This window comes from Mirounga leonina, unplaced genomic scaffold (genome assembly GCF_011800145.1).
Source record: "Mirounga leonina isolate KUSES-001 unplaced genomic scaffold, KU_Mleo_1.0 Mir_175, whole genome shotgun sequence".
NCBI classification, from domain to species: Eukaryota; Metazoa; Chordata; class Mammalia; order Carnivora; family Phocidae; genus Mirounga; species Mirounga leonina.
In genome coordinates this window covers 1,898,852-1,912,009 of record NW_023270453.1, presented here as the reverse complement: position 1 = coordinate 1,912,009, position 13,158 = coordinate 1,898,852, and the positions used below count along the sequence as shown (strand labels likewise).

At 41.9% G+C, this 13,158-nt stretch overlaps 1 protein-coding gene across 2 annotated transcripts in view; it reads right to left on the bottom strand.

Annotated features, from left to right (window-relative positions):
- NEBL (nebulette) overlaps nucleotides 1-13,158 on the bottom strand; it is a 346,705-nt gene that overhangs the window by 225,939 nt on the left and 107,608 nt on the right. The gene's annotated exons all lie outside the window — the stretch shown is intronic.

Sequence of the window (13,158 nt, the reverse complement as noted above, 5' to 3'; positions counted from 1 at the left end):
CGTAATTAAAACATTATGTTGCAAAGCGATGCTTTATCCTTCCCTCCCATCACAGTGGAAAGAGGTGTCTCTCCGCATGGCTAGGGCCATCTCTGGATCATTATTCTGGGTCCCCTCCCCTCCTCCATTCTCATGACCCTCTATCACCAGTTACCCCACTACCTCCCAAAATTTCAACCTCAGCTTCTCTATTCACTGCTTGCCAACAGCATCCAAGCATGCTCAGGGCTCTCCTAACTTTTACTACCTTTCCCTCCAACCACACACTATTCTAGCCTGTGGAGCTAGACTCTCTTCTCTCCTTCAAAGAGGCCTAAACTCACTGCCCCTGCTCATCTCCTCTCCAGCTCTCTCTTCAACACCATGCATTCTGGCTTCTAGCTCCTGCTTCCAGAAGTTTCTCTGGTCAAAGCCGTAATAACTTCCTGTGGACACATGCAACATCTTTTTGTGTTCCTCTCACTGGACTGCTTTTCCATCTAGAAACGTCCTTTCTCTTGGTTTCTACGTCACCACACACTCTCAGCCTGGCTTCTCCCCTTCTGGCTGTCCCTTCTCTGTCCCCTGTGGGTTCCTCTCTGTCTGCCCATCCCCCTTTGGGGTTCTAACACAGCTTCTTCTCTTCTCAGTCTACATCGGGGTGATCACCTGGGTGAATTCATTGATTCTCAGAGCTGTGGGTGATCTCTGCATATATGCTGATTACTCCCAAATCTAGCCCAGCATGTTCTCCTGGACCTCAGATTCACTGGCATTTCCACTCGGGTATGTTCCACACCCACCATAAACTCAACCAGTCTGAAACTCAACTGTCCAATATCCCAACCCATCCCCAAGACAAGTTCCTCCCTCTTATTCACTGTTGCATTTATTAGTGCCCAGTTGCCCAAGCCAGAAACCAGGGGATAATCTTGCCTCCTCACACATTGAATCAATCAATTGCCAAGTCTATTGATTTTATCTAAACACGCCTCGGGTATATTTACATTTCCCTCTCCACTGCATTTTTCATGATAAGCCACATTTTCCTTTCAGGTAGCTTGCCAGTTTTGCCCTTCCAAGCCAAATTGCCAAAGCAGGCATTTTAAAATGCCAATCTGATTACATTACTCCTCTGAGTACCACTGTTCAATGTCTTCCCAGTGATCTGAGAATAAAGTCCAGCCTCCTTGTAGAGGCCCCACAATCACCCTCTGTAATCATCCTGCTCACTCGCCATGCTCCACCCATGGAGCTCACCCTTGTCTTTCCCCCCTCTCCCCCCACACACTGCTCTCCTGGCCCAGAACACTCACCCCTCCTCACACCCCGCTTCTCTGGCTGACTCCTCTTCATTGCCTAGGTCTTGCCGTAGACGTCACTTTCTCCAGGAAGCCCTCCTGGCCTCCCCAGTGTGCCCTGGAATGTACTTTCCTTCCCATTGTAATTCTTATATTCATCTGCATGCTCCTATTGACACGTCCCTGTCTCACAGTACAAGGAAAGTTCTGTGTCAGCAAGAACAGGCCGTCTTGTCTCTCGTCAGAGCACATTCAGCACCTACCAGTGTCTGGCTCATAATATGACTTCAGTAATATGTGTGGAAGGAAGAAAGGTAGGAGAGAGGGGGAGAGAAGAATGAGCCATATGACCATAGCACACGGTCAAGCCATAGTAAAGCTTCACCATGCTGTGTGATAGAGGGTCACACACAGGCCCTCCTAATGATGAAGTGAGAGTATCCGCTCCCTCTGTGTGGGGAAAGGTACAAACACTGGTTCATGGCTGCCCCCTCCCCACGCTCAGCCGGCGCAGAAAGTGTATGTCTAGCTGCCGAGACTCTATCATCGCGCTGACAGCCGTCCCTCAAAGAGCCGCCTCCCTCCCTAGCCCCTCTCGTTGGTGATGTCCACACTGTGCCTCTTCCTGTGATTTCTCCCAAGTGTTCTCCACCTCACTCTCCTTGTAGAGGCTTCTTTCCAGCATCCTATTCCTGGCTTCCCGTGAGAAGGCTGATGGAGTCAGCTCTTGTCAGTGCAAACAAACTCTGTACGTCCTTGCAACAGTTACCCTAGCACTTCTGAAATCAGGATTAAAGACATTTTGTAGCACTGTGTGGGGTGAGACTCACAATAGGGAATGTACATCATTGCCTCATTTTCCCAGCATCCTTCAGGAATTAAACGTCCTATATAAGTAAAGTCTTCATTTAACTGAAGTTAAAACCCCACCACTGCTGGATGCATTTGAACTATTTTAATTGACATCCTTTGAAAATTTTACATAATTTTCCTACCTTCCTAGAGCATCTACAAACTTAATTTAAATGTTGTCATCATACCTGAGGGTCAGCTTCATAGATATTAACAGATCACAATGTAAAGCAGTAGTGCTTGTAAAGTCTACCACGGTTGGGATGGCCTAGATCATAGGAAATCATGGTGCGTGCCCGATTTCTGGGGTGTCGAGAGATCACTTCTCCCACAACACTCGGCCTTGCATGGTCTTCATCCCCTCTGGCTCCCACCTTCTAATCCAGACTCAGAAACTAGACAGTCAAGTTTGTTTAAAACGTTGGTCAAAACTAGTGTTGATTCGGGGTGCCTGGGTGGCTCAGTTGGTTAAGCGACTGCCTTCGGCTCAGGTCATGATCCCGGAATCCCGGGATCGAGTCCCGCATCGGGCTCCCTGCTCGGCAGGGAGTCTGCTTCTCCCTCTGACCTGCCTCCCTCTCATGCTCTCTGTCTCTCATTCTCTCTGTCTCAAATAAATAAATAAAATCTTTAAAAAAAAAAAAAAAAACTAGTGTTGATTCAAGGGAGGAGGCCGTAGCCCGCAAGGTTTCTCCCTCTCCGCACCCTGGAGTCACAGCCTTGGTGGCAGCCGCACCCTTTGGGGGCTACCTCTGAGCTGTGCTCCACCCAGGGAAGCTGGGCAGACAACTTCGGTGTGTTCTGGAATATTTGCACATCAGTCTTGGACAGCTGAATTTCACCGGACTTCCAAAGGTAGAAACTATGCATTGCTATACTTTAAAGCTAAAATAAGAACGGGACACATGGGTTTTTTCCTAAATACATTCTGTGGGATAAAGTTTCACAGAAATTTTCAGGAGTTCTGCAATGTTTAATTCAAAAATGTTACATATCTATTTTAACTACTTTAAAGCAGTAATTAAAATCTGCTCTCAAATGTGTTACAGGAAGTTTGGCCCATTGAGCCCCTGCTGTGCTACAGACTAACTCCGTTTGGGGGCAGACATTGGGGGATAACCTGCTCCTGCCTATTTCTGGTTAATTAAAAAGTAAACAGAATTTTTTAAGTAAACATAATTTTAAAACTAAGCAGAATTTTAAATTAAACAGCATCCTGAGAGGGCCGGGGGAAGGGGGGGGGGGGGGGGGGGGGGGGGGGGGGGGGTTTGTAACTCCTTCTCTATGGGCATGTGAAGTTCGTCCACGCCAGGCAAAAATCATTTCTATTTGGATACTAACGAAACTTCACTTGCCACCCATACCTCCCATTCTGAAGTATCATTTCCTGAAAAATAATCTAAGTATTCTCACCACTTGATTTGACAGTGAGAAGAGGTGACAGCTCTGAACTTATAAAGTACATGCATATAAATAAAACACCACCTTTATAAGTCTGATTCTGGCATGCCATACTGAATTCTCTGTGGTCAAGGGCTACACTTGAAGACAAGCAAACAAATTGAAAAGCTTCTGCTGTTTTGGTTTTTTTAGAAGATGTATTCTGTTGAGCTGGTGACCAAAGCAGCAAACCTAACAGACCATACAATCACACAGAGGACTATAAACAGATGGCTGGCAATACTTGGCACTTTTTTCCAATCCTAAAATGTAATGATTCTGTAATGGTGGGTTCATTTGTACATCCTGTAACTTTGTCTAAAGATGAATAACCGGGGGCACCTGGGTTGCTCAGTCGGTTAGGTGGCCAACTCTTGATTTCGGCTCAGGTCATGAACTCAGGATTGTGAGATCGAGCTTAAGATTCTCTCTCTCCCTCTGCCCCTCCCCCACTCCCTCTCTAAAATAAATAAATAAATACAAATTTTTTAAAAATAAGATAAAGATGCATAACAAGAAGAAATTATCCAAAATTTTGACCTAGGAGAAAAGGTTCAATTTAGTATTAATAACCAAAATAATAAATGCTGGGAGAAAGAAGGAATTTGTATCTGAAACTACTAGGGATCATGAGTAATATAATGGATTTCTCAACACCGTGTCTATGTAGTAACATCCATCTACACTAATCCAACAATATCCTCCTCTGAAGTCATAGTCTCAACTCTTCCCCACCCACCACACACCTACAGAAGAAGAAAAAAAGAAAACCAGATACAGGAATAAACTGAGGGCCCAATGGTCCCTCATGGGATCATAGGACAGAGAAGCAAAGCATTTGCAAATTAACTGATGGTACCATACAGTTAATCCTAGCTTTTTCCAAATACTATATTTAAATGGTAGTAGAAAGTCTTTGGAAAATAAATGTCTTGAATAGAAATCTTAATGAAGGTAGATTTCTTCACCAGGCCTACAGGAGGTATATTTTCTCCTTGTCCATATTAGGGGTCAGAATTTAAGACAGAAGGCATTAAGTACCACGAAATGGGTGTTCAAAGAGAACCAGGAAAAAAGTAAAAAAAAAAAAAAAAAATATATATATATATATATATATATATATATATAAAAGAAGAGGTGGATGAATTGGTACATTAATACATTTCCTGGAAATACGGCATATCATACATTGGGAGCTGGTGGAAAGATCTGGGAAATACTGTGGAATGTTTAAGCATCATAAATAGAAGTCTCTTAGCTGAAGTACACATGAATTGGATGAAGTGTATGTATCAAACTAGGCTGCCAGCCGCCAACAAACCCAGATTTCCGTGAAATGCTATAATCAAAATAAAAAGAGGAAGAATCAAGATAATAACAGAAGACAACATCTGAAACAGCAAAGTTAGGTTACAGAAAGAAGACTTCTAATTTTTTTATCTCTATGAGATTTCGCTGATTCGAATAGAGGAAAAGTGATATGCAAACCACTGAGCTGGTCAGAGTGGGAAAAGCAGTGTAAGCAAATTGCAACCTCCACGGACATAGTTAAAAGAAAGAACACGCTGGAGAATGTGAGCATCCAGGACCTCACTTTTTATCCAGAGCCCAGTGGCCATGAGAGCACTGAAGCTAAATTTCCCAGGTTTGGACCTGGATCTTCCACCTACTAGCTCTGTGCCTTTGGGCAGCTTTCTTAACCTCTCTGGCCTCAATGTCCTCATCTGCAAAATCAACATAATGGTAGTACCTCTTAGGCTTATTCCAAAAATAACACCGGTAAAGCATTTCAAACAATGTTTGGCTCATAGTAAGCATTTAATAAAATATCTATTATTAATAGCAATAATATCATTATTACTATTACTACTAGTAGTAGTACTTTCTCTTTGCTCTGCGCTGCAAACAGACTTAACCTCAGTGCCTCCTTACATCATCTATCTAAGGAGGATAATGGACTCCTGGTTCTCTCATGAGGTTGTTGCCAGAACCACGTAAAAGACCTTTATAAATGGAAAAATACTGTAAATGTGAGATATTAATAAGCCACTTAGACATATGAAGGTAAGGTCTTTATGAATCTGTTTATTGTATATCATGTGTTAGCACAGTGGTTCTTGCACAGGACATCTGGTGATAGGCAAGGTCTGGAGACATTTTTGACCATCTGTGGTTTAGGGCAAGTGGTGGGTGGCGGGTACTCTTGGCAGCTAGTGGGCAAAGGTGAGGGATGCTGCTAAACATCCCACAATGCATAGAACAGCCCCCGCACCCACCCCAACGGAGACTTACCCTATCCAAAATTGCCAATTCTGCTAAGGTTGAGAAACCTTAAGTAATAGATGTAAATCTCTAATGTTATAGAAGTCTACTAATATTAAAACTTCCAGCTCTTTCTAACCAGTCTCCAATCTCTGTTTTCATTCTCGCCTGCCTGGCAAAGTCAAACAACCCCCCCACCTCCCCTGAATCCTTTGCCACACTACCCGTCAATCACATCTGTCTGAGCCTTCTCCCTCCTGAGCACTTAATTCTTCCCCCTGTAGCTTTTTGTTTACTTGACCATGTTAAAGTTCCACTCAAACTAGAAAATGTGAGAGCAGAACTCAGGTGTCAGAAGACTTTGTTACTACATCATCATTTCCTTACAGGCCCTGTGCAGAAGGGAGTTAACATAGCAGACCTGAGTGCTGTATTTGAAAGGCCAGCTTAGGGGTGGCCTGGGTGGCTCAGTTGTTAAGTGTCTGCCTTCGGCTCAGGTCATGATCCCAGTGTGCTGGGATTGAGCCCCGCATCGGGCTCCCTGCCCAGTGGGAAGCCTGCTTCTCCCTCTCCCACTCCCCTGCTTGTGTTCCCTCTCTCGCTGTCTCTCTCTCTCTGTCAAATAAATAAATAAAATCTTTAGAAAAATTTTTAAAAATTAAAAAAAAAAAGAAAGGCCAGCTTACATGGGGGGCCCTTGGCCGGTTTCTAAGAACTTGGATTTGGGGAGGGTTCCCACCACCATTAACTGATAAGACTGGGCCCAAGCTGTTGGTACAAACAATAGAGTTTATGCCGAACACTTGCTTTCTTTCTGGGAGTCTGGAATTTGGGTACCTGCCAGGCAAAAGGTGCCTCTATGAAAAACCCCCAGTGAAAACACTAGGAACTGAGTCTCTAACGAGCTTTGTTGGTTGGCAACATTTGACACATGTTGTCATGACTCTTTGCTGGGAGAATTAAGTGCATCCCATGTGACTCTTCTGGGAGAGGACACTGGAAGCTTGTGCCTGCTGTCCTCTGGACCTGGCACCATGTGCCTTTCCCTTTGCTGATTTTGCTTTGTGCATTTTTGATGTAATAAATCACAGCCATGAATACAACTCTATGCTGAGACCTAAGAGATGTTCTAGAGAATCATCAAACCTGAGGGTCTTGGGGATTGCCAACATAGGACCCTTTGTTCCTAACAACACATTCATCCAGAAAAAGGATAGCAACATTTTTAATACAGTATCTACCTCAAGAAAAAGCAATTTCAACTCTTAAGAACATTTATAAGGTAAAAGTTCTGACCTCACATTATTAAACTGGCTTTTCAGCCCTGCCTTTCTGAGTTAGGTCAGGGCCCAGTGACTTTGCTTTGGACCATCTTTTCATGCTCTGATCTTAACCAAAGAAGTAATTTTATCCAAGGGCCAGGATCATAACTCTAGTAGATGGTGGGGAAAAGATAGAAGGTTTCAACATAACTTTGAGTATTTCTCCCAGGTCTGAACAACTCCATTGTTTCATATCATTCAAAATTATCTTTAAAAAACAGGAAAAAAAATTCAAAAATAAATCTGAGAGAAATTACCACCAGCAGATCATCTATGAATTTACTTATAAAGGAGGTACTTCAGCAAGAGAGAAAATAGAACAAGCTAAAATGCAAAGAGGAATGGCAAGCAAATCAAATGGTAAGTGCACGTGCGCACACACACACACATTGTGTGGAATGATAACAATATTATCTGAGTTTTTTTTTTTTTTAAAGGAAAATGTAATGTACTGGATAATCAGATTGAGAAGGTAGTAGGAGAATTTGTATTCTAAGGTCCTTCTATTCTTCATGAGAAAGGTTAGGTTAAGGTTAAAGGAGAAAGTTAAATTCTTACTGAATTTTAGACTGTGCTTCAGCAAATATGATAATATTTTAAGGGTACCCACAAAGAATGGAAAATAGTACATGAAGTCAAGTCCTATAGAAGGGGAAAATCAAGTTTTTTAAAAAATACCAAAATACTAACTCAATAAAATAAAAGAGAAAGAAGACAAAAAGAAAAAGAAGCATAGAATAAACAGGACAAATAGAAATTTAACCACTGGGAGAAACAATTCAACAATCACAAAAATATAAATGGGTTAAAATTGCCAGCTAAAATACCAATAGAGTCATATTTTTTAATTCTACTATAAAATAGCTATGTTTTTGTGAGACAAAATACACTTTAAAAATAAAGGCATTGGGGTGCTTGGCTAACTCAGTTGGTTGGGCTTCTGGTTCTTGACTTCGGCTCAGGTCATGATCTCAGGTCGTGAGATCAAGCCACACACCAGGCTCCACACTCAGTGCAGAGTCTGGTTGGGATCCTCTCCCTCTCCCCCAGCCCCCACTTGCAAGCCCTCCCCCTCTCTCTCTCAAATAAATAAAATCTTTTTTAAAAATAAATTAAATAAAGACATTATTAAGAATAGAAACACTACACAGTGATGAAAGTTCAATGCACCAAAAAAAATATCCTAAATATAAATGTACCTGATATTAGTCTCAACCAATTGTTTAAAATATGCATGTGCGTATGTATATTTATAGAGAAAGGGGGAAAGGAGCATACATGTACATGCCTACAAAATTAATAGGGGAAAAACTGGCATATCCACCAACATGGTGAAAGATTTCAACACTCCTCTCCCAATTATTTCTAATCAGTAAATATATCAAATATGTGGAATTTGGAATTCATGACAATAATACTGGTAATGTCTCGGGGTGCCTGGGTGGCTCAGTCAGTTAAGCCTCTGACTCTTGATTTTGGCTGAGGCTTAACCAAAGCCTCATGGTCATGGGATCAAGCTCCACATCAGGCTCCAAGCTCAGCAGGGATTCTGTTTGAAATTCTGTCTTCTCTCCCTCCCACTTTGCCCTCCCCCTCCACAACCCCCCACACCCCACCCCCACTCACATACATGTGCTCTGTCTCTAAAATAAATAAATAAATCTTTAAAAAATATATTGGTAATATCTCCATACAGGGGTGGTATTCAACCCACTTAACAACCAATACATGATAGGCACTCATCAATCAGAAAGGTCTCAGAGCATGCTTGACCATGAGTTACTGGCAGGACTTACCAGTGTATACTGCCTCCAAGCACTCCCCCGTGCAGGAAAAGCAGGATGCCAACCTGTGCCATGTGGAATGAGCAGAATAATAAAAGGAAAGGAAAACTCTCTCTGTTGAGATACTGACTCTTGATACATGGATTCTTACTCCCTCTGATAGAGCTTCCCTGAGGATGCTTGCATTTGAGCCCAGATGCAATGAGAAAAGGTAACAGCATGAAACGGGGAGCAGAGAGGCAAGATGAAGAGAGGGAGAGGGAGAGAAGGAGAGAAAGACTGTAACTCCCACCTGGGATCAACCGTCACACGCTAAACAAGAGAAACACCTGCTAACCACCTTCAGGAAGAAAAAGCATTGAGCACAAGGAGCCCAAAGAGCCTCGTGTTCTGCCCAGAGAGGCTTCTAATGGCAAAGAATCAACAGGAAGAACCACATGAGGATACACAAGCCAGGCCCAGCTATGAAGATGGGACCAAACCATCCGACTCTTGAAGGAAGTGGGGACCCCAAAAATGGATGAGATGGAACAGCTTCAGGCTGAAATATGAACTGGTGCATTTACATCTGAGTTGCACTGTGTGCTCCCAAAAACTAAAATGTTAACAGATTTGTTTAAGGAAGACCTCCTCCAATGCCTAGAATATCTGAAATGAAGCCAGCACCAGGCTTCCACAGCAAGAGTCAAAAATAGCAGCGTACTTTCCTTTGTAAAGGCTTTTGCTGCCTGAGCACACTTCGCCAGACACACCGGAGAGTTTCCCAGGCCATTTTCTTTCCCACCTGGGGCCCAAATCTCAGAAGGCCTGAACAGCCAAAGGCCAAGAGCTGGGCTTCTTCACTCTGTTCTCCGAAGCAAGCTGTGTGTGTGCTCCCGTTCCTAGTCTTTGGTTAGATTTCATTCCCTGAGAGAATATCTTAAAATTCACAATCATCAAATTAGAAAGAATTTGTTGTTAGTGTAAGAGCCATAAATGAAAATGGCATATTATACGAGAGAAGGGGAAAACCTGGAAGTTTTTCCCTTGAATAAGAGTTCCTATGAAATTTCATAACTATTAATAATGCTCAAAAATAATCCTACTTACGTTATCTTTTCAGGTGTGTAAAATGGCATAAACAAAAAAATTCTCAGGGTGTCTTGGTGGCTCAGTCATTAAGCGTCCAACTCTTGGTTTCAGCTCAGGTCGTGATCTCGTGGTTCGTGAGATCGAGCCCCACTTTAGGCTCCACGCTCTGCAGGACTCTGCTTGGATATTCTCTCCCTCTGCCCCTTCCCCCACATGCTCTCTCTCTCTCTTTCTAATAAATAAATAAATCTTTTAAAAAAATACAAAACTTCTGTACAGCAAAGGAAACAGTCAACAAAACAAAGAGGCAACCCATGGAATGGGACAAGATATTAGCAAATGACACTACAGATAAAGGGCTGGTATCCAAGATCTATAAAGAACTTCTCAAACTCAACACCCAAAAAACAAATAATCAAGTCAAAAACTGGGCAGAAGACATGAACAGACACTTCTCCAAAGAAGACATACAAATGGCTAACAGACACATGAAAAAATGTTCAACTTCATTAGCCATCAGGGAAATTCAAATCAAAACTACATTGAGATACCACCTTAAACTAGTTAGGATGGCAAAAATTGACAAGGCAAAGAAACAACAAATGTTGGAGAGGTTGTGGAGAAAGGGGAACCCTCTTACACTGTTGGTAGGAATGCAAGTTGGTACAGCCACTTTGGAAAACAGTGTGGAGGTTCCTCAAAAAGTTAAAAATAGAGCTACCCTATGACCCAGCAATTGCACTACTGGGTATTTACCCCAAAGATACAGATGTGATGAAAAGAAGGGCCACATGCACCCCAACGTTCATAGCAGCAATGTCCGCAATAGCCAAACTGTGGAAAGAGCCAAGATGCCCTTCAACAGACGAATGGATAAAGAAGATATGGTCCATATATACAATGGAATATTACTCAGCCATCAGAAAGGATGAATACCCAACATTTGCATCAACATGGATGGAACTGGAGGAGATTATGCTAAGTGAAATAAGTCAAGCAGAGAAAGACAATTATCATATGGTTTCACTTATTTGTGGAACATAAGGAATAGCATGGAGGACATTAGGAGAAGGAAGGGAAAAATGAAGGGGGGGAAATCGGAGGGGTAGATGAACCATGAGAGACTATGGACTCCAGGAAACAGACTGAGGGTTTCAGAGGGGAGGGGGATGGGGGGATGGGTTAGTTCGGTGATGGGTGTTAAGGAGGGCACATATTGCATGGAGCATTGGATGTTATATGCAAACAATGAATCATGGAACACTACATCAAAAACTAATGATGTACTGTATGGTGACTAACATAATAAAAAAATTAAAAAAAAAAAGAACGGTATCTCAGAGAGAAAAAAATAAAGTAATAAAATCATAAAAAAAATTCTATCAAATGTTTTAAGATTCAGATGATAACATGAATAAATGAACAATTCTACATTATTTCTACTGATATTCCAGATTGAGTACTGCTGGGGGGAATCACCAGGTAATGGGTAGAGGCATTTTAAAGTATCTTTTTTACATGTTGGGTTCCATCTGGGCATTTTCTACCTACTGGAACCGTTGAGTAAAAATTTGTTAGTTTACCATTAGCACTATTCAACATCAGCCAAAGACGTGTTATAATTCTACTCCTGACATTTTTCAGGATCTTTGGGTTTAAATGCCTCTTTCACTATCTTGCTGTGTCATTGATGTGATGTCTATTCATGAATTTCCTTCCACAGCCATCATCTTGTTCTTAATTCTACCACTAATCTTCTTCCCTGTAGCACCTCCATAAACAACTCACACATAATGCCGCTGGTAGCAAAACATCAATTTTATGATAAAAAAAAAAAAGACAGTGAATTAGAGCAAGTAAATGGGGAATGCTCTTCATAAAGGAGGCTTATGGGCGCTGCTGGTAGATCACATAAAAGCGAAAAATGGATTATGATAATGCAGGCCTGTCACACATGAAATACAAGCCCCAGCTGAAAGGTACAGAATACAAACCCCCGGCTCTCCAAAGGGCAGTCGATAACCTGTCTAACAATTTACCAAATTCTCTTTCTGGCTGGAAGGGTCAAAGAACTTGCCACCTTTTGATTTACTTCCCCGGCAGGACTCCATTGTAACTTCTACCGCGTATTTACAAAAGAAGGCATTATCAAAGGGATTACATGGTAAACCTGACCTACCACACTGTGAAATGCTTATCAGCTATTGGAACATGTCACCTAGATTTTGAAAAAGAGTATAAAAGGTGAGAAATTAATACACACGCGTGCGCACACACACAGAGCTGCTGTTTAAGAAAAATATGAGCTGTTGGAGGACAGTCTATACCCTAGGCTGTTGCTGATACTGACCATGGGAATATACAAACAGGGAAGTGCGTGTGGCTGAGCAGCTCTGTGGTTTGTGCCCACGAACACAAAACACCACAGGTGATCATGGCCAAGAGGAACACATGCAGATTTGGGGCTCAAGTATCTAAGATAGTCCTATAGTCTGAAAAATATCAAAAACAGAGTTTATAGGAAAACAACATTAGAAACACAAAACAGATCACATTATATTCCTTTGCTAAAGATAATAATAAATATAGCACCTATTTAAATGCTCACTACTGGGCAACTGGGTGGCTCAGTTGGTTGAGCATCTGCCTGCAGCTCAGGTCATGATCTCAGGCTCCTGGGATCGAGCCCCGAGTCAGGCTCCCTGTTCAGCAGGGAGTCTGCTTCTCTCTGTCCCTCTGTGCTCGCTCTCTCTCTCTCTCTCACTCTCTCTCAAGTAAAAAAATAAAATCTTAAAAATTAAAAATAAAAAAAATAAATGCTCAGTATCAATAAAATAATTACTTAAGGCCTGAAGAAGGGGGAAAAGAATAAAATAATTATATTTTTCAGGAAAGGCCTGCATAAAACTAGAAATTGAATATCACATCCAGCTGCATCTTTTCCATAAAAAAATGTTATAGACTCACAGATAAATGTATGGCCCAAAAGCAAGTCAAATAAATTATGGGAAACTAATAATGAATTGTAAGAAGAAGAACCAACACCATATGCTACCTCCCATACTCAAGGCAGACATCACTAATCACACCACTCTGTCTGAACGATCCAAAAAAGACCCAACTATCTTCTCAACACAACACTCAGGC